We start from the raw sequence: 20,696 nt of genomic DNA on the forward strand, positions 1-20,696 counted from the left end.
GAAAAACAAGTGGAACTGCTGAGATAAGAGCCTTACTTTCAAGTGTACCTTCAGTATACACTACAATAGCAGCCACAGTTTCTCATAATATCTTAGAAATAATGCTTGTAGGATTGCAGCAAGTGTATTACAGTGGTAATAAGAATGTCTACAGTTGTTATGTACCGGTACTACCGTCTTCATTTAACGCATGTCTTCTTGCATAAGTCTGTCTGAAAAACAGCTCGAAAGAAATTTAAAATTAGTGTTACTCATGCCAAAATGATTTTCAAACGTCTCTTCATTCCCTGTCAGTAACTTGTTTATTATCGTATTCGGTGTCCCCAAATAATTCCTTTGAGAAATATATTTTAGTATCTAACATTTGTGACATCATGTTCTTTTCGTTAACGTTTCTGTAAGCTCTTGAGCTAAAGTCTGCAAAATTATGTCTACTCGCGCAGCATTTGTTTCAGATGACGCCATCTTGAATTCCGTGTCAGTAGAAAATCAAATCGCGCCGATAGAAAATGTGAGTACCAGGCGTGAGTCGCGCTTCGGTAGCTCAGATGATAGAGCACTTGCCCGCGAAAGGCAAAGGTCCCGAATTCGAGTCTCGGTCGGGCACACAGTTTTAATCTGCCAGAATGTTGCATATCAGCGCACACTCCGCTACAGAGTAAAAATCTCATTCTGGAAACATCCCCCAGGCTGTGGCTAAGCCATGTCTCCGCAATATGTTTTCTTTCAGGAGTGCTGGTTCTGCAAGGTTCGCAGGAGAACTTCTGTAAAGTTTGGAAGGTAGGATACGAGGTACTGGCAGAAGTAAAGCTGTGAGTACCGAGTGTGAGTCGTGGTTTGGTAGATCAGATGGTAGAGCACTTGCCCGCGAAAGGCAAAGGTCCCGAGTTCGAGTCTCGGTCGGGCACACAGCTTTAGTCTGCCAGAAAGTTTCTTACTTAACTTGATTCTGGATGCTATTTACAATTGACAATCTGAAGTTCCTTTGGTCTTGGTACGTTAATCTTATTCTCACATATCTCTGATACTTGACAAAGTGTCTATTCATTTATCTTCATGACTATGTACAGGAATATGGTAATCTTATTATTCGCAGACTGAAGCTTGACTATAGACTGGTACAGACTAATGCAGACTAATGCAGACTGGTACAGACAAATGCAGACTGACTAATCGGAGGTCTGTACACTCATTATAATACCTTGAGCGTTCAATTATCACTGCGCGAGTGTGATCCGCAACAAGAAAAGATTCTACGTTAGCAGCAATCTCATTGGCTGCGTTACATATTAATACGCAGATCGGCGGAAGCAGAATTTGGTCCGTCTCTAAGACAGCGCCATCTCATAGTGTGGAGACAGACGAGCGCTGCGCCTGCACTGTTGTGCTTAGCGGAGCACGCTCTAGTGGGAAAGTTGTGTACGCACTGACTACATGGAACTATCTACACAACACAAACATTTTCACATTTGTTATACGCCTGTTTCCCTTGATTGAAACACAGTTGTTTACAAGATTGCATACCAATTCTACTTGTGATCCTTTTTGGTGACTGAGAAATTCGAGCAGTTTCTCAGTAAGATGGCCCTTCTCCTTCAGTGCATTTATAATGTCTCCTATTGACAAAACTTTCTTCTCTCTTCTTCAGAGTTTTTCTCGGACACACTTTCATTTTCCTTGCGGTTCATACAAAACTTCTAGCAAAAAATTACAGGTGTCGGCGGCCTTATCTATCATTTTGACTGCCAACTGTATTCCACAATCTTCAACTGTGTGAGAACAACCTGCAGTCTGAAACAAAGAAATACTTCCATTATAACAGATGTAAACCCAAATTCAGGGTATGATTCAACGAAATATTAAAAGAAAACTTCTAGATGTGAAAACTGCATTACTAATATTTTCGACAAAGTCAACAGTTTCTATAGCAGGCAACTTGGGAATGCTTTCCATCATTGTACTCTAAAAACAAAAACATGGACTCTGTATTACAACATTGCTGCTGTATTTGTGTATAAAACATTTTGAACCAAGTTCAGCAACAAACGAGTGACTGCAGAAACATGAAAAAAAAAACTGCAATGCAGCAGCACTACTTTCACTCAAAATTCTAACAACTTGACGCCGTGGTTGTTTATTTGCTGGCATCAAATGCGTTGGAAAGTCAAAAAGTGATGGCTCTGTTTCAGGATGGAGGGGGTTCCTCGAAGTACCAAGCTTTATTACATAATCATCTTTTTTGAAATGATTTCCACAAAGGAAATTGCATGATGTAGGCTTAAAGGCTTTGCGTTTCACAGCTGTAATGGACTTCTTTAGAAGTTCTTGGTTCTTTTGAGGGAACCTGTTCAAACAAAGCAGTGAGTTTACAAGTAGTACATGTAGTAACTTACATAGTATTTGCATAAATTTTTATCGTACATGGTCTTATTACCCGTGAAATGTTACATCATTTTCCTTTTTCCACCTATTCGTACAGTTGAAGAAAGAACAAGAAATCACCAACAGAAACTTCCTGCCCAGCGCGAATATGGTGGACGATTGCAAACGATATCAGTCTGCTGACACTCAAACTCTATGCTCCATGATCAGAGTTCTACATTTAATAGTGTAGAGATCACTGACGTAACTGCTACATGGCGGCCTAGCAGCAACACAATCTTTGGCCGGCACATTCAAACAAGTTGTTGGTCATCCAGTTAGTATAGAGATCACTGAATGACAATTTGTATTTTACGTGTGATATCTTTGGTTTAGATGGCACATGGAATTCTGGTGTCAATCGGTGTACCTTGCAGAAATTACTCCATTATTCCCATTTATTGCCAAGCCTTAAGTCGCATTTCTAGAGGTAACGAAAACTTGCACTTGCATGCCACCACCATTTCCCTTGCAGGCCAATGTCTCCGCAATATCCTTTCTTTCAGGAGTGCTAGTTCTGCAAGGTTCGCAGGAGAACTTCTGTAAAGTTTGGAAGGTAGGAGACGAGGTACTGGCAGAAGTAAAGCTGTGAGTACCGGGCGTGAGTCGTGCTTCGGTAGCTCAGATGGTAGAGCTCTTGCCCGCGTAAGTCAAAGGTCCCCAGTTCGAGTCTCGGTCGGCCACACAGTTTTAATCTGCCAGAAAGTTTCATATCAGCGCACACTCCGCTGCAGAGTGAAAATCTCTTTCTGCAAGTTAAGTAAGGTTTATGATTGTTATTATTTTAATAAATGTGTGTGAAAATTAATCAATTGCTGTTTATAGTTGGTCACCGTCAATCTGCTACTCTAAGCGTGCAACTGGCATTTCTATCATCTGATCTAACAGCAGAAGATAAACATGCCACGATAAGACCACGAGACATATTACTGACACTCGCCTACTTCGTTAGAGCGACAAGTCAAATAATCTGATGGTGTGTGTACCGAAGGTCTTACAGTATGCACACCACAGTTTGCAATGACTTTGCATTTCTATTCACCAAAATCCTATGAATATTTGCAAAAAAGTAATGCCTGTGCCTCATAAGTCATTGATTTCACAGTGGGTGGCAAGTGTAAATTGTGAGCCTGGGTTGTTGAAAGATGTTTTGTGTATTTTGATTTGAACCCTGTCATAAAGGATGAGTTCAGAGACTCTTGCTTAATTGTAGATAGCATGGCAATTAGAAAGCAGGTAGTTTGGGACCAAGGAACCAAGCAGTACTCAAATTTTGTAGACTTAGGTGGGGAAGTGCCCCACTCAAGTGAAGTAGTGGAAGCATCTGAATCACCGATTGTCATGCTTTTCTCTATTAAAGGAAAATTTAAATGCTCTGTTGCATACTTCATCAGTAGTATAGAAACAGATAACCAGGCAATGTTGATAAAGTCTACTCTTTGGAGGCTACACTTTTCTGGCATTAGTATCTGGTGTAATACTTTTGATAACTGCAAAGTAATTTTGTGTTCACTGAGTTGCACACTGAATGTTCCTGAAGGTGTCTTTACATGCAATTTTCCTCATCATGTGAAAAAATATAACATGTATTGTATGTTGAACATGTCACGTGATAAAGTTGGCCCAAAATGCTTTAGCAAAAGTATCAGTTTTTTAATCTCAAAATGCATTTGTAACATTTGTTAACTGGGGAAAACTTTTGGCAAAAAGTGACTGTGTCCTCTCATAGGATATGGAGAAAAGTTGTTCTATATAAATGTAACTGCTGGGATATGAGGCAAAAATATTTACTGGCTAAAATTTTGCATTGTATAAAAAAGAGATTTGTGTACTACCCATTTCCAGCCTTAGGTCACGATTATCAAAATGAGATTGGAGTAGAAGACTTGCACCAGACTCCGGTTGTTTGCAATATTGCACCCATGTACACTAGCATATGCCTAAAAACGTAAGGTAAAAAATTTCTGCTGAGAAAATGGAAAGAATAGAGTATAAGGTAGAAATTACATAAACTTATATTACTTAATCATGTCTAGTGCAAAATTGTAAAGCACTGTGTAATGAAATGCTGTTCATTGGTGGTGAATATTGTTTACAGGTTCAAAATATAAGAACAATAAAGTTAATTTCTATGAATACATAGTAAGTTTATATTAACCCATTATGTTAGGGGTAAATGGAAACTACAGTCTTAAAGTGTGGACTGGGTATGAATTTGCCAGTGGGGGTAACTGTGAACCAACATTGTTCAGACTCAAGAACATTTATCTGAATGTTCATAACAGTGTTTGCAACTACCCCCAATCAACACATAATAAAATACTTAAATAAGCAATTTTTGAAAGGAATTTATCAAATAACATTGAAACTGAGCCAGTAGGTAGCTTACTCCTTGTAGCACAAACATAAAAATATATGGCTAAGCTTTTGCCCCCACTTGATTTTAACACTGCCAAACAAATTTGTCAAGAGGTTGTAGTCTCCCAGATAAATGTCTTCAGCAAACACACTAAATGGATTTTATTTTGCACACCAAATGTGCACTGGCATAGATAACATGTCAATCAAACATGAAGGCTCCTCCATCCGCTGTTTGTTGAAGCAATATACTGCTGCTGGCTGTGTGTTCACAAAGTTCATCAAGTCTGAACTGCACCATCCTCATATGATCAATGGTGTCAAGTGTCATCTGCAGCAATGCAGGCCACTTCCCTACCTGATCCAGCATAGACACTATTCTACTGCTTTCCTGAGTTATGCTGTTACCCTAGTTTGGTAACTGACAAACTCAAACTCATCACAATATTGTAGACAAAGCATGATTTATCATTACCTTTTACCACACATATTTGATATATATTAATCAGTTCATAGCAGAAGGTACAAACTACAAATGAATTTCTGTCATTCTTTTGGGACGTTTGAAGGTGCTCACGTTTTTTCAAAGAAATGCAGTGGCTTTGTTTCATAAAAGCCAGATACCAGTCTTCACTAGGATGATCATCTTTAAATGAAGTTTGCAATGAATTCTGTTTAACATATTATTGAACCAATCACTTTAGTCCCTTTTTGTCACATGGATATCTCTTTTACACATGAGGAATTAAACAATTGGCAAGTGTTACTTCAGTATGTGAAGTAAGAGCTTGAAGATGCCCAAGGCCTAATTTATCCATTGCCATCATCCATCTAAACAAGAAATTAGATCAAAGTTGTGCCAATTCTGTGTGTGTCATACTTAATTTCTCCTTTTTATTCTTTAACTCTGGACGCTCAGAAAAATAGTTTCTGTCCTTTAATTTGGTAGTATATGAATGACACCATAAGTTGCTCTATTTTGCTAAAAACTTTATTTATAACATCATGCACAGCCCTTGGCACATCATTTACCGTGCAACTGCAATCTGGGCACTTTTAATGTAGGTATTTTTTTCAAAATCTGATGTGGACTATCATCATTGTTTTGCAATCTTCACTCAGTATCCGTAATCAATTAACTTGTTTTGTAATATTTTAGGAGGTAGCTGTGAGTATGTGCAATGTTTCTTACTTAAAGTGAAATGAAGCAGTTTCATTATTATGTCATTTGGAAAAGATAAAATAACTTAATAAACCATAAATATGTTCAGCTTGATAAATAAAAGGAATAAACACAATTTTCTTTGAAACTTCCTGGCACATTAAAGCTGTGTACCAGACAGAGACTCAAACTTGGGTCCCTTCTTTCAGGAGTGCTAGTTCTGCAAGGTTCACAGGAGAGCTTCTGTAAAGTTTGGAAGGTAGGAGACAAGGTACTGTCAGATGTGAAGCTTTGAGGATGGGGCGTGAGTCGTGCTTGGGTAGCTCGGATGGTAGAGGACTTCCCCGCAAAAGGCAAAGGTCCCGAGTTCGAGTCTCGGTCTGGCACACAGTTTTAATCTGCCAGGAAGTTTCATTTCAGCGCACACTCAGCAAGAGTGAAAATCTCATTCTGGAAACATCCCCTAGGCTGTGGCTACAGCATGTTTCTGCCGTATCCTTCCTTTCAGGAGTGCTAGTTCTGCAAGGTTCGCAGGAGAGCTTCTGTAAAGTTTGGAAGTTAGGAGACGAGGTCCTGGCAGATGTGAAGCTGTGAGGACGGGGCGTTAGTCATGCTTGGGTAGCTCAGAAGGTAGAGCACTTGCCCACAAAAGGCAAAGGTCCCGAGTTCGAGTCTCGGCCTGGCACACAGTTTTAATCTGCCAGGAAGTTCCATATCAGCACACACTCCGCTGCAGAGTGAAAATCTCATTCTGGAAACATCCCCAAAGCTGTGGCTAAGTAATGTCTCCGCAATACCCTATCTTTCAGGAGTGCTAGTTCTGCAAAGTTTGCAGGAGAGCTTCTGTAAAGTTTGGAAGGTAGGAGACGAGGTACTGGCAGATGTGAAGCTTTGAAAATGGGGTGTGAGTCGTGCTTGCGTAGCTCGGATGGTAGAGCACTTGCCCACGAAAGGCAAAGGTCCCGAGTTCAAGTCTCGGTCTAGCACACAGTTTTAATCTGCCAGGAAGTTTCATATCAGTGCGCACTCTGCTGCAAAGTGAAAATTTCATTCTGGACAATTTTCTTTATTCTGAAGTCTGTAGCTACCATGCTGCATGAATGAAAAAGATTCACCAACTAACCACATTCAGGAATAAAAAAACTGCTAAAAGATGTTCTGCCTACAATTGCAATTTTCCAGCAAAATTTTATATCTGCTGTTTCCAAGTGGTACTGCTGGTTTGCATAGGTACCCCACCTGACTCTACAATGAAAATTCTACAAAATTGATTTTGACCACTCCAGAAAACTGTTCAGTAAAATTACAGAGAGTCCAAACTACTGGCATTCCAGGTCAGTAGAACAAGTGCAACATCTGTAAAAACTACCTTATTTCTTGTCATTGCACTGTCACTGACCTAAAGAGGAAGTGAAACAGGGAACTACTGAACCACAACATGATTACAATACTTCTTTGAATGACCTATACAGAACCAAATGGTGAGAGAGTAGACTCACTCAGTAATTATAACTTTACATGTACTGTGTAAGTTATATGCTTCAGAAAATTGACAGTGGCTTGCAACACTACCTATTTCCAGAATCTGTCACTTTCTATATAGTCAAAATATAACATGTCATATTAAGTATGCAGAACCTCAGGTTTTATTAATGAAACTGCATTAAATGATGTGCTGAGAGAGACATATGGGGAGATTTTTTCTATCGTGTACAAACTCTAGGGATTGATCAATGAGAGGACACAGAACAAAGAAGGTCTAATGAAGTTATGTCTGGAAATGCATGATTTCCATGCTAAGACCATTTATTCAGTCATACATTGTTACAGAGACTGCAGTCTAATACCCACTGCGCCATACAGCCACAGTTAGATATATGCGTTGAAAATGCTTTCCGTGTGCCTCAATGCTTGTCTGTATGCACCATAGTATGTTCTTTCTCACACATTCGCTTCGGCCAGGCTGCATCTGAACATTGTGAACGGCAGCATTAATACACTGCTCCCGTGCCTCCACATCTGGAATGGGCTCTGCATACACAAACTTTTGAGATGACCTCATAACCAGAAATCCCACATGTTGAGATCTGGTGAATGAGCAGACCGTGCACCTGGACCCCTCATCAGATCTGTCAACCAGGAAAGACATGATTGAGATACATCCGGACATTAACAATGAAGTAGGCTGGAGTACCATCAAGTAGCAGCCACATAACCCTTCGAATCATCAATGGCACTTTTCCAGCAGGGTAGGCAAAGTCATCCACAAGAAACGCCAACAGTTCCAGCCTGTTAGACGAGGTGGAAGGAAGACTGGTCCCAAAATATGGTCGTCAATTATCCTGGCCCGTACATTCCGGCTGCACCGACGCTTATGATTCACTGTCACCATACCATGGGGGTTCTGTATACTATCCCACAGATGATTGTTATGAAAGTTGAAGACACCACTCCACATAAAGTGACCTCATCTTTGAACAGGATGGGTTACATCCTGGAATCGTGGTTGCCTGGTGAAGAAACTAATGAAAAAACTGCTCTCGGTGTAGAAAGTTTGTTGCTAGTAAGCCCTGCACACGCTGTAAGTGATTGCCACGTACAATATTCCACGTGGTCGTCTGGCTTACCCTGTACTGGTGGGCCAACTGCCTGTTACTGATATGACGGTCGCCTTCCACAGTGTTAATCACATTTTCCTCCAAGTTTGGCATCCAAACATTTTGGGTATGTTCTTCATGATTTCCTGATTCCTGAAATGACCCTGTCTCAGACAAACTGCGAAACACTGTTGCAAACATGCTGTGGTTGTTGTCAGTGGGGTTAGGTCTCCTGATAGAACCTTGCTGCCTGCCATCCATAACCATTTGCCTTCCCATAAATAAACACCATGTCAGCTACTCTCGATTCGAATACAGAACCACTGTGTACAATGCTGTATCATATCAAATACAAGGTGAGCCAGCAAGAGATGTGAATCAGACACAACATTACCATTTACTATGGCAGGAGAGGGTGCTAGGGCATGATGTATGAGGAACAGTACCATTCCAGACTAAGTTCATTAGACCTTTTTTGTTCCGTATCCTCTAATCGATCAGTCCCTAAAGTTTATACACGGCGGGAAAACTCGCCCTCTATAGGCGTATTAGCATTGTGTGCTGAATTACACTGTGTGCCTACGTAAATGAAGATAGGCATTGCATCAATATAGATAGAAATCACCTATATGGAAACCTAATTCATTTTAGATTGAGACGTAGGAACCCATTCCTATTTCGATTTCTGCATAAGGAGTACTTAAATATTTCATTTGTTTCCTCCTCCTTCAGTAATGATATGTCTAAGTAAACGATACCAACTTTGTACAATACCTGTCTGGATTGACAGAGTAACTTGTCGAAGTCTACCGAGTCTTCTAGCGCTGTTTTAAACGTCGGTGGCATTAATACGTAAAGCATTGAGTAAATAAATCATAGACAATTTTCTGATCAGCTTGTCCGAAGCTCGTATCACACTCGAGTTCAGAAACTACGTAGCAAATTCACACTGTTTTTACGCTATAATTAAAACGGTTCATTACATCGTTCCGGGTACATCCGATTTCATAAACTCAGGAGGGGCACAATAGCGGAAACTATTTTCTTTCGTATTATGATACGTCGTTTCTTGCCTAACTGCTACTTGGCAGCCAAGCAACGACACAATGTTTGGCCGGCAGTCCGGCACGCTCAAACAACCATAGTTCGACATCCAATACAGAGATAACTGCTGTTGGCATTGCAGTTTATATCTTTGTTGTAGCTTTGCATGACTTTGGCTTTCACCACAGAGCTCAGACGAAGTTGACAGCGCAGTGTGGTAGGACATAGGACTGAGACAAGGGATTTTGACTTGCGTGGTGTGAGTGAGGTTTCGGCCTGTTGTGGAACTAGGCAGACAGTTGTAAGTATTATGTTGAGATCAATACCTTTCAGCTAGTAACGTGGAATATTATAAGTAATGCTGTGAATCATCTTCAGCGTCACGTACGCCGGTTTACTATTGCCATGTGTATTGTGTTCGATCGCTTACCGAGGAATTTTCGTGGCCTGTGTGGTATGCAGTTGATTACAATTTGTAAATCGAACCTTAGACGTAACATTTCCTGCCGATATTACGAGAATATGATTAAGACAGTATTTTCCTCGAGTATATCATGCAGAAATGTATCCGTTCATATCGCATTGTTTCACTCAAGGAGTAATTCATTCGTGACAGTATATGCTGACTTAGCTTCTCGTTTGTTGCTGAACTGCTCTGTAATAATTATTTATCCACTTCCTAACGCTGAATGTGATCATTAGTCCTTTAACAGTTGCGTCACGTTGCTTTGGTTGCACCGTTAGTCAAGAGGTATGGTCTAAGAGTCATTGGCTTCAGACTGTTACTTAATGTTTATATATTCATAGTTTTGTTGTTAGTTGGCGAGGTCAACGAATGTGATAGAAAAACCTGTTTGTGGTGACAGACTGGTCTGTTGCTTTGACCGTTTAGAAAAATCCGTAACATCGCGATATAGTCGCCATATTGTTTGCGGCTAATGTTGCAGGTTTCCAATGATCAATGATGGATAGATTGCATTCTGTTCACAGCATGGAGGTGAGAATAGGAGGAGACGGCGCTATGGACCCCAGCCGAACTATGGTTTGAAGACAGGTGGGCGTGGCGTGCCGCCATGACAGACCAAAACACTGACAATGTGTTACAGCAACCGGCTGTATTTACAGTTCACCAGTACGTTGTAAACGTAATTGATGTTCACAGGTTGATTATTTCAAAGTTTTTGTTTCAAATAAATTGCCAGAGAAAGCAAAATCTCGCGTCTTATGTTGAACAATCGTGGTAAAGAGGTGTAGCCCATGACTTAGATACCCAAATTCAGCCATTAGCCGAGAATAAGAGCACTTGGTTACTTCAACATTTTTCACGTTGACAGTCCTATAAAGTGACGAAAGGAAGGAAAAAATTACTGATTACATTTTCGCTGTTGGAGTAAAACTGCCGCATCAGGCATGACATTGTAATGTATTACTCTTTATTGCCAGTTCTCTTCGCAACAAGTTTCCCAGACAGTATCAACATATACCAGTAGATGTCTCCGCAGAATTATATCATTGTAAAAGACATATTTCAAGAGAACGTCGTCGTCATGGAGCTGCGTGAAAACGAAGCTGCAGGACGAAGTTCGCTCTACTGGTGAAGTGTCTGTACGAAAATGCCATCTATTTTGAAGATAAGGCTCTAGATACTTCTCTGCTCCGCCACTTACACCTGGATATTTAGGTCTCTTTTGAAAGTATTTTGTGACTAACCCAATCAGCCGCATTTGTTAACTCAAATATTCCAAACATCTTTTTGTTGGACATCAAAACATTGACAGCAAATCCAAATATTGCATTTTCTGGTGATAACCCCTCCTGAAAGCCAAACACTTTCGATATTATGCTTGCTACAGTGCTTAACAATCCTACCATGCATAAGTTTCCCTAAAACCTTGGAAAGACTTTTCAGTAGGGAGATTGTCGAATAATGTGCAGGACCTGTATGTGCCTCGTCATTGAGGTTTTACAACAGCACACGTAACCTTACCAGGAACTGTTCCATGCGTAAATGTGCCAAAGAATTTTACTAACATGGCTCCAACAGTACTATAATAATTTTCTTAACATATTCCCAGCTCCAGTAGAGTTATTACTTTTCAGTGATTTAATGACTCATTCAATTTTCGGAAGAATGACAGTTGTTACTTGAATCTGTTCTATTGTGCTAGGTACACCGGCTAGTAGAAAATTTGTAGCTTGATTTATGGAGCCTTGCGATCCTATTTGTTCTATTAGAGTTAAGAATGTTTACTGAATACATCAGTAACTATTTTTGGCTCACTAATAATGATTCTCATTTTTTATTTGGATATTTTCATGGCAAACCGCACTTTTCCTTGTTTCCATCTTTTACAAAATTCCCAATTTTATTGCTTGAGTTATTAATTTCTGCCTTCAGGAACATGTTCTTTGGTGCCTTTATGGCCATGTTAAGAATATTATTGTACAATTTAATGCCTAATCTTATTTGGATCATATGATCAGTTGGTTGCTGCATAAAGCTCCCTATTTATTGTAAAAGAAATTTTGATGCCCATTGTAATCCAAGGCCTGTAATCTGATTCCAGTAGATTTTTTTATTAACTTTTTAGGAAATGTTTAATCAGGCAGGCTTTGCAGCTTTATGGATACTCTTAATTAGGAATGATCAGCAGCAGAACATACAAAAAAAATGCAGAAATTGAGAAGTCTGAGTACCATAATGCTTTCGTTTGTGATTTTTAAATGAAGTGTTAGAGTATACATCCATTGTCCCTAGAATATGCATTATTCATTGGAACAAAAAAACCATTGTTATGATCCATTCTCACATGAACAACTTGTAATGCCTTCTGTGGTGATTTCGCCCATTCAGATTCTAAATTACAAAGCCATTTGGTCAACTCAGATCTGTGTTAAAACTTTTTCTTCGCTAGTATCCACCTCTTTCCATATTTAGCAAACATCTGTAAAACTCATGGTGAATAGGAGGAATGAAAAAGCATAGACATTTGGTCATTGTGTTTGGAAATTTATCTAGCAAAAAAATCCACTGTATGCTTGCTGAAGTTTTAAATGCATTTTCTTTCAGGCTGTAGCAAGACAGTCTTGAATGGCATTTTAACTTGAGCCACTACATCTTCGCACATTTCCAGTATTTATGTGTAAGCAAGCTATTTGTCAGGTCTTTAATATTATAAAATCAGTTTTGTCACAAAAAGGTTTGTTGTTCCTACATTCTGTAATGTGATATAGTTATCCCCTGAAGAACAGAGCCAGTCCAGTAGTGCTGAAGTCATGCTCAATTTCATAAAAGGTGGTGAACTAGTTGATGAGACTTGTGATACATAGTTTAGATTTGAACATTATGTACTTAAGTTATCCACAAAGCTGTAATAAACTGATAGTTCTATCACAGTTATCCGAACAGGTGAACAAATGATTTGCATTATTTGTTGCATTTAAAAGAACTGATGCAGCAGATACCAACAGTCTGTTAAATTAACGTGTGACTGATGGGTCTTAGCCATCAACCTTTGTTTCATTATGGACAGCTTCATTCCATCATGCCATTTGGAATGGAACCATGGTGGAAGCCCAAGAAATATGAATTAGGTATGTGTTACACAAAAAAAAGCAGTAATCCCTACCGTGACCAGGGAGAATAGCCTAACAAGATGAAGTCCCAGTTTTAAACTGCTAAACATATTGAAAGTAAGAAATTTAAGTAGGTTACTGTGCATAAAGTTTGTTTCGCCAGGAAAAAAATTAACTAAAAGAAATGAGGTACTTTCACATAGCTAAGAGGTAAACAACACAAGCTGCCATGAGAATTTTTTAATGTGTGGGGATGCATCCATACAATTACCTTCCACATTTTGTCACCAACATATAAAACACTAAGAAATGTAAGTAGACTGCTGGCCAAATACTAAATGAAAATCCATTGCGTGCTGTAAGGAAACATTGGCAAAGCAATCTGTATGTGTAATATATGTATGGCAAGAACCAAGTAGAAGTGATAACCATTATGTTCAACAAAATACAATTATAGAGCCTGAAAGTGTAGGCTTACGTATATGAAATAGTTGTAATGTTATGTAGGCCTACAAGGTGGCACAGTTTTAAAAATAAAAGTTCCTTCTTTATATCTGAATTCGTTAATGAAACGATTCTTTGCAGAATCTTTGTGTTGATAAGTATGGGTACATATGTGAAGAAATTATTATTGTCAGTCATTATTTCTTTGAATATTTTATTTTGTCATTATTTAATTTACAGTATCAGAATACTGTAATAAAATATCACTGCATTTGTACACCCAAGTTGTATTTTTAATTCTTCACACTGGAAAGACATTTAACAGCAAGACAAAAGATAAAAATGATTTAAGAGTAGTGTGTGACATTTTCATTTTGTTCTTTACCAGTGAATACTGTGACATATTTGCACCTAAGATTGCTGCTAGGTATATAAACATTTCAGCAAAAAATAAAGTTGAGGATAAATTGTATATGTACCCCCACCCCCTATGAACCATAGATCTTGCCGTTGGTGGAGGCTTGAGTGCCTCAGCAATACAGATAGCTGTGTGTTGGTGCAATTGCAATGGATAGGTGTCTATTGAGAGGCCAGACAAACTTGCAGTTCCTGAAGAGGGGCAGCAGCCTCTTCAGTAGATGCAGGGGCAAATATGGATGGTTGATTTGAACTGGCCTTGTAACACAACCAAAACAACATTGCTCTGCTGGTACTGTGAATGGCTGAAAGCGAGGGGAACGTACAGCCTTCATTTTTCCCGAATGCGTGCAGGTTCACTGAACTGTTAAATGATAGTGTCCTTTTGGGTAAAATATTCCAGAGGTAAAATATTCCCACATTTGGATCTCTGGGCGGGGACCACTTAGGAGGCCGTTGTTATCAGAAGGAAAAAAACTTGCATTCCAAGGATGGGAGTGTGGAATGTGAGATCCCTTAATCGTGCGGGTAGTTTAGAACACTTGCAAAGGGAAGTGGATAGGTTAAAGTTAAATATAGTGGGAATTAGTGAAGTTTGGTGGCAGACGGAACAGATCTCCTAGTCTGGTGAATGTAGGGTTATAAATACAAAAATCAAATAGGGGTAATGTTGTTGTTGTTGGTGGTGGTGGTGGTGGTGGTGGTGGTGGTGGTGGTGAAGACGGATAAGCTACTTCGAACAGCATAGTGAATGCATTATTGTAGCCAAGACACACGAAGCCCACGCCTATCACAGTAGTAAAAATTTATGTGCCAACTATCTCTGCAGATGACAAGAGATTGAAGAAATGTATGATGAGATAAAAGAAATAATTCAGATAATTAAGGGAGATGAAAATTTAGTAGTCGTGGGGGACTGGTATTTTATAGTAAGAAAGGAAGAGAAGTTGTAGGTGAATACGGAATGGGGGTAAGGAATGAAAGAGTAAGCTGTGTGGTAGAATTTTGCAGAGAGCATAACTTAATCATAGCTGGGACTTAGTTTAAGAATCATGAAATAAGGCTGTATATGTGGAAAAGACCTAGAAACAACTGAAGTTCAGATTGGTTATATGATGGTAAGATAGATGTCAGAACCAAGTTTTAAATTGTAAGACATTTCCAGGGGCAGCTGTGGACTCTGATCACAATTTATTGGTTATGAACTGTACATTAAAACTGAAGAAACAGCAAAAAGGTAGGAATATAAGGGGATGGGACCTGGATAAACTGAAAGAACTAGAGGTTGTAGAGTTTCATAGGGAGAATTAGGGAACAATTGACAAGAACAGAGGAAAGGAATACAGCAGAAGAATAGGTTGCTCTGAGAGCTTAAATAGTGAAGGCAACAGAGGATCAAACCGGTAAAAAGGCAAGTGCTAATAGAAATGCTTTGGTAACAAAGATATTGAAATTAACTAATGAAAGGAGAAAATATAAAAAATGCAGTAAATGAAGCAGGCTAAAAGGAATACAAATGTCTCAGAAATCAGATTGACAGGAAGTGCAAAGTGGCTAAACAGGAATGGCTAGAGGACAAATGTAGTGATATATAAACATATCGCTAAGGGAAGATTGATGCTGTATACAGGAAGAAGAGAACCTCATGTTTGAATATCAAGAGCTTAGGAAACCAGTCCTAAGCAAAGAAGGGAAAGCAGAAAGGTGGGAGTGTATGAGGTGTGACTGGAAAGTTTTAAGTATGGGTTTGTAATTGTACAATGGTGGTACTTACATGCTACTGTGATGCATCTCCTTCAACGTAGTCCCCTTCTGACTAAACACACAGACTCAAATGGGGTTTCCACTTTTGGAAACATTTCTGAAATTTTTTTTTTTCCTGAAGTGTGTTAAGGATGCTCTCCGTATTTGCCTGGATGTCTTCAGTCAAGTCAAATTGCTTCACTTTCAGTGAAAATTTCAGTTCAGGAAACGGGTAGAAGTCCACAGGGGCCAAATCAGGGGAATATGGTGGTTGTGTAAGTGCAGGAATTTTGAATTTGGTCAAAAATTCAACGATGGAGAAGGTACAATGAGCTGAAGTATTGTCATGGTGTAGCACACAACTCCTGTCTTTCCACAATGCAGGCCTTTTCTTCTGCACTTTTTCGTGCTTACGCTCAAGGACACATTTGTAGTATTCTTAGTTAATTGTCTGTCCTCCATGGGTAAATTCATCTTGCACAATACTGGTAGAATCGAGGAACAGGCCATCACGGATCTGGCTAAGGGAAATGCAGCACAAGAAAATGTTTAGAAGTTCGAAAAAATTGGTAACTATGAAGTTCAGTTAGTACCTGAAATGTGTCACTTCCGTAAAACAGGGTAATGAAAGAAGTAATTACCTTAAAATCAGTATCTAATGATTACATCAAAAAAGGAAAGGGACTGCATACCACTACAAAGCCAAATCTTGTGGATCCGAAGACCATTATCAGCTCTGAGAGGCTCCTCATGTATGAAGTTCATTGATGAATCATCCTAAGGTATCTGTAATATATCCAAATTGACTGACCAACAGAAAAGTGTAAATGTCAAATCCATGGCAGTGTGTAGAGGAAAGATGATGGGGTCACAATTGCACAGTAAACTACTTACTGTGTATGCCTCCAGTGCCAGTGCAAAAGGTGATGACAACGAACTTTCATTAAAAATACTAGGGGAAGGGAAGGTTTGGGTGGGCACACCCTAACTGTTGGCAAGGGGAGGGGGGGGGGGGGGTGTAAGGGAAGGGTCATATGAGAGGCTCCATGGTAATGGCGAAGGGAGAGGTGCTAAAGGATCCATGGCAAATGGAGGTGGAAGGCTCCCTGGTGAGCAGGATGAGGGGCAAAATGAGTCTCAGAGCTGATGGGAGAACACAGCATCAGTGAGCCAAAAACGGGGGAAGGCAGCAATGGCTGTGCAAAAAGTCTTGGCCATCGAGGGTGATACATTGCCCGAGAAGGTCTAGGTGATGGTCTACCGCTGTGATGTAAAGCCCTACATCCCTCACCTGATGCAGTGCTTGAAGTGCTCTAAGTTCGGCCATATGTCTTCCCACTGTACTTGCAGCGTCACATGCCGAGTTTGCGGATGCCCATCACATCCAAATACTCCATGTGCCCCACCTGCATCAACTTCAAAGAGCACCATTTGCCCGCCAGACTGCAGGAGTCTTCAGAAAGAAAGGAAAATCATGGAGTAAAAGACCCTGGACTGACCGACCTACACTGAGGCTAAGAGAAAATTTGAATGCCTGTATCCTGTGCGTATGGCAGTCTCATGCCGCTGCTAAAACGGTTCTGTCACCATCAGCTCTGCCAACCCAAGTCACCTCTCAGAGCATGAAGACTTCACCTGCCCCCTTGATGGTGGGGGCATTTCCCTCCCTGTTGCTTCTGCACCACCTACTTTGGGAGGCTGGAAAAGAGTAAGTCTTCTTCAGCTTTTCTCACTAGGAAGGGGTCCCTTGGGTAACTCCCTTCCCAGGTTCCTGCTAGTGGGAAAGATGACACCCACCAGTGGCTGAAGATCCCAAAAGCAGCTGGTCTTAGAGCTTCACGCTCATCCTCAGTCCTGGAGACTGAGCCAGTAAAGTCCTCCCAGCCAGGGAAAGCCAAGGAGCAGCGAGAGAAATCCAAAAAGAAGACCCCTAAGACCAAGGAAATTGTGGTGGCACCCACACCACCACTACCTACAAGCTCTGCGACTGAGGTTGGGGTGGAGATTTTGGCATTTGCTGAGAACCCAGATCTCACCAGACCCTCTATGCAATGGGTATAGACTGCTCAAGCAATAAGTCAGTGGCAGCAGGTGACTGAGGCGTAAACTGCCACATTGAATGTTTCATGCCTTCCCAGTCTCATGTCATCTTCCAGTGGAATGGCGGCGGTTTTTTTTTCCACCGCATGGCTGAGCTATGGCAACTGTTAAGCTTTATACCGGCTCTCTGCATTGCCCTCCAGGAAACCTGGTTCTAGGCAAAGCGGACCCTTGCCCTCCATGGCTATAAGGGATATTACAGGAACCGTAGCGACTATAATTGAGTGTCAGGTGGAGTTTGCGTTCATGTCCTAAACTGTTTGTTGTGAACGTGCCCCTTCAAACCCCTTTGAAGCTGTGCCTGTCAGAATGATGACGTTCCAGGAAATAACTGACTGCAGTGTATATCTTCCTCCAGATTGTGCAGTACCCCTGAATGTATTAGCTGCACTGATTGATCAACTCCCTAAATCTTTCCTACTTCTGGGAGATTTTAATGTCCATAACCGCTTGTGGGGTGGTACCATGCTTACTGGTCGAGGCAGAAATGTCAAAACTTTACTATCACAGTTCGACCTCTGCATCCTAAACACATTTCAGTGTGGCTCATGGTAGTTACTCGGCCATTGATTTATCAATTTGCAGCCCCGGACTCCTCCCATCTATCCACTGGAAAGCGCATGACGACCTGTGTGGTAGTCACCACTTCCTCATCATCTTGTCACTGGCCCAGCGTCATGCCCACAGATGCCTGCCCAGATGGGCTTTAAACAGGGTGGACTGGGAAACTTTCACCTCTGCTGTCACTGTTTAATCTCCCGCACACAGTAACATCGATGTGATGGATGAGCAGTTGACTAAAACTGTTTGTGTCAGAAAATGTGATCCCTCGCTCTTTAGGGTGCCAGAGGCGTAAGGCAATCTCTTGGTGATCGCCGGAAGTCGCTGAAGCAATTGAGTGGCGGCGAGCTCTACAGTGGTGTAAGTGGCACCCTTCCTTGGAGCACCTCATAGCTTGTAAATGGTTCTGTGCCCGTGTTCACTACCTTACCAAACGACGAAACAGGAGTGTCATGAGAGATACTTCTCAAACATTGAGTGCCATACGTCACCTTCCCAAGTCTCGGCAAAGATCAAACGTCTTTTCGGGTACCAGGCCCCAACAGGTGTCCCTGGTGTTACCATAAATGGAGTGTTATCTACAGACACAAACATGATTGCCGAGGACTTTGCTTGAGCCTCTGCATTGGAGAATTACCCCCCAGTCTTTCGCACACTCAAATAGTAGCTGGAGGGGAATGTCCTCTTATTCACTATGCGCTGCAGTGAATTCTGTAACACCCCATTTACAGAGTGGGAGCTCCTCAGTGCCCTTGAACATTGCCCCAACACAGCTCCTGGGCCTGATCAGATCCACAGCCAGATGATTAAACATCTCTCATCTGCCTACAAGCGAAATCTCCTTGGCATCTTCAACTGGATCTGGTGTGACGGCATCTTTCCATCGCAGTGGCGGGAAAGTACCATCATTCTGGTGCCCAAACCCAGTAAAAAAACCCTCGATGTAGATAGCTATCGGCCCATCAGCCTCACTAATGTTCTTTGTAAGCTTCTGGAACGTATGGTATGTCAGCAATTAGTTTGGGTCAGGTCCTGGAGTCACATGGTGTGCTGGCTCCATGTCAGGGCAGCTTCCGCCAGGGTCACTCTACCACTGATAATCTTGGGTCCATTGAGTCTACCACTCGAACAGCTTTTCAAGACGGCAACACCTGGTTGCCGCCTTTCGTGACATAAGACATGGCCTGGTGACAAATTTCTTTGCCACATTGCATGAGTAGGGTCTGCGGGGCATGCTACAAATTTATCCAAAACTTTGTTTCACTCTGTACTTTCCATGACAGTCGGTGCCTCCCATAGTTCCATCCATATCCAGGAGAATGAAGTCCTGCAGGGCTCTGTATTAAGTCTCTCTCTATTTTTAGTGGCCATTAACGGTCTAGCAGCAGCTGTCAGGCCCTACATCTCACCTTCTCTGTTTGCAGACGACTTCTGCATTTCATACTGCTACTCCTTTACTGGTGTTGCTGAGCGGCACCTACAGGGAGCCATACACAAGGTGCAGTCATGGCCTCTAGCCGATGGCTTCCAGTTTTCAGCCGCAAAGTTGTGTATCGTGCACTTCTGGCATCATACTGTTAACCTGGAGCCAGCACTTTACCTTAATGACAGTCCACTCACTGTAGTGGAGACACACAGATTTCTGGGACTGGTTTTGGACGCTCAATTGACTTGGCTCCCTCATCTTCGTTAGCTCTCTTCAGCAGCTGGTGGACGTCGGTACGCCGGTTAGCTTTATGTGGGTTCCTGGCCATGTCGGTATCCCTGGGAACGAAGCTGCAGATGCCGCGGCCAAGGCTGCGGTCCTCCAGCCTCGGACAGCTTCTTGTTGTGTCCCTTCGTCCGATTTTAGCAGGGTCATTTGTCGGCGCGTTGTGTCGCTGTGGCATGCCGATTGGGCTGCACTTACCGACAACAAGCTTCGGGCCTTAAAACCTCTTCCCGTGGCTTGGACGTCCTCCTCACGCCCTTCTCGGCGGGAGGAGGTCGTTTTAGCAAGGTTAAGAATTGGACACTGCCGGTTCAGCCATCGCCATCTGCTGACGGCTGCGCCGGCGCCGTTCTGCCCATGTGGGCACTTGCTGACGGTTAGACACATTTTAATGTCCTGTCCTGATCTTAACACACTGCGCCTCGATCTTAACCTGCCTAATACTTTCGATGCCATTTTAGCGGATGACCCACGAGCAGCTGCTCGTGTTCTTTGTTTTATCAATTTGACACACCTCGCTAAGGACATTTGATGATGTTTTTTAATCCTATGCCTGTCAGTC

The 20,696-nt window shown here is 41.5% G+C and overlaps 1 protein-coding gene across 1 annotated transcript in view; it reads left to right on the top strand.

The window, feature by feature from the left end:
- Positions 1–9,767: 9,767 nt before the first annotated feature.
- The window catches only part of LOC124555011 (dnaJ homolog subfamily C member 21), a 238,674-nt gene continuing 227,745 nt past the window's right edge, over positions 9,768–20,696 (top strand). The window contains exon 1 of the mRNA XM_047128754.1: positions 9,768–9,883. The gene's annotated coding sequence lies outside the window, so the exon portion shown is untranslated. The remainder of the gene's footprint in view (positions 9,884–20,696) is intronic.

Source organism: Schistocerca americana, chromosome X, assembly GCF_021461395.2.
Source record: "Schistocerca americana isolate TAMUIC-IGC-003095 chromosome X, iqSchAmer2.1, whole genome shotgun sequence".
In the NCBI taxonomy this organism is placed as follows: domain Eukaryota; kingdom Metazoa; phylum Arthropoda; class Insecta; order Orthoptera; family Acrididae; genus Schistocerca; species Schistocerca americana.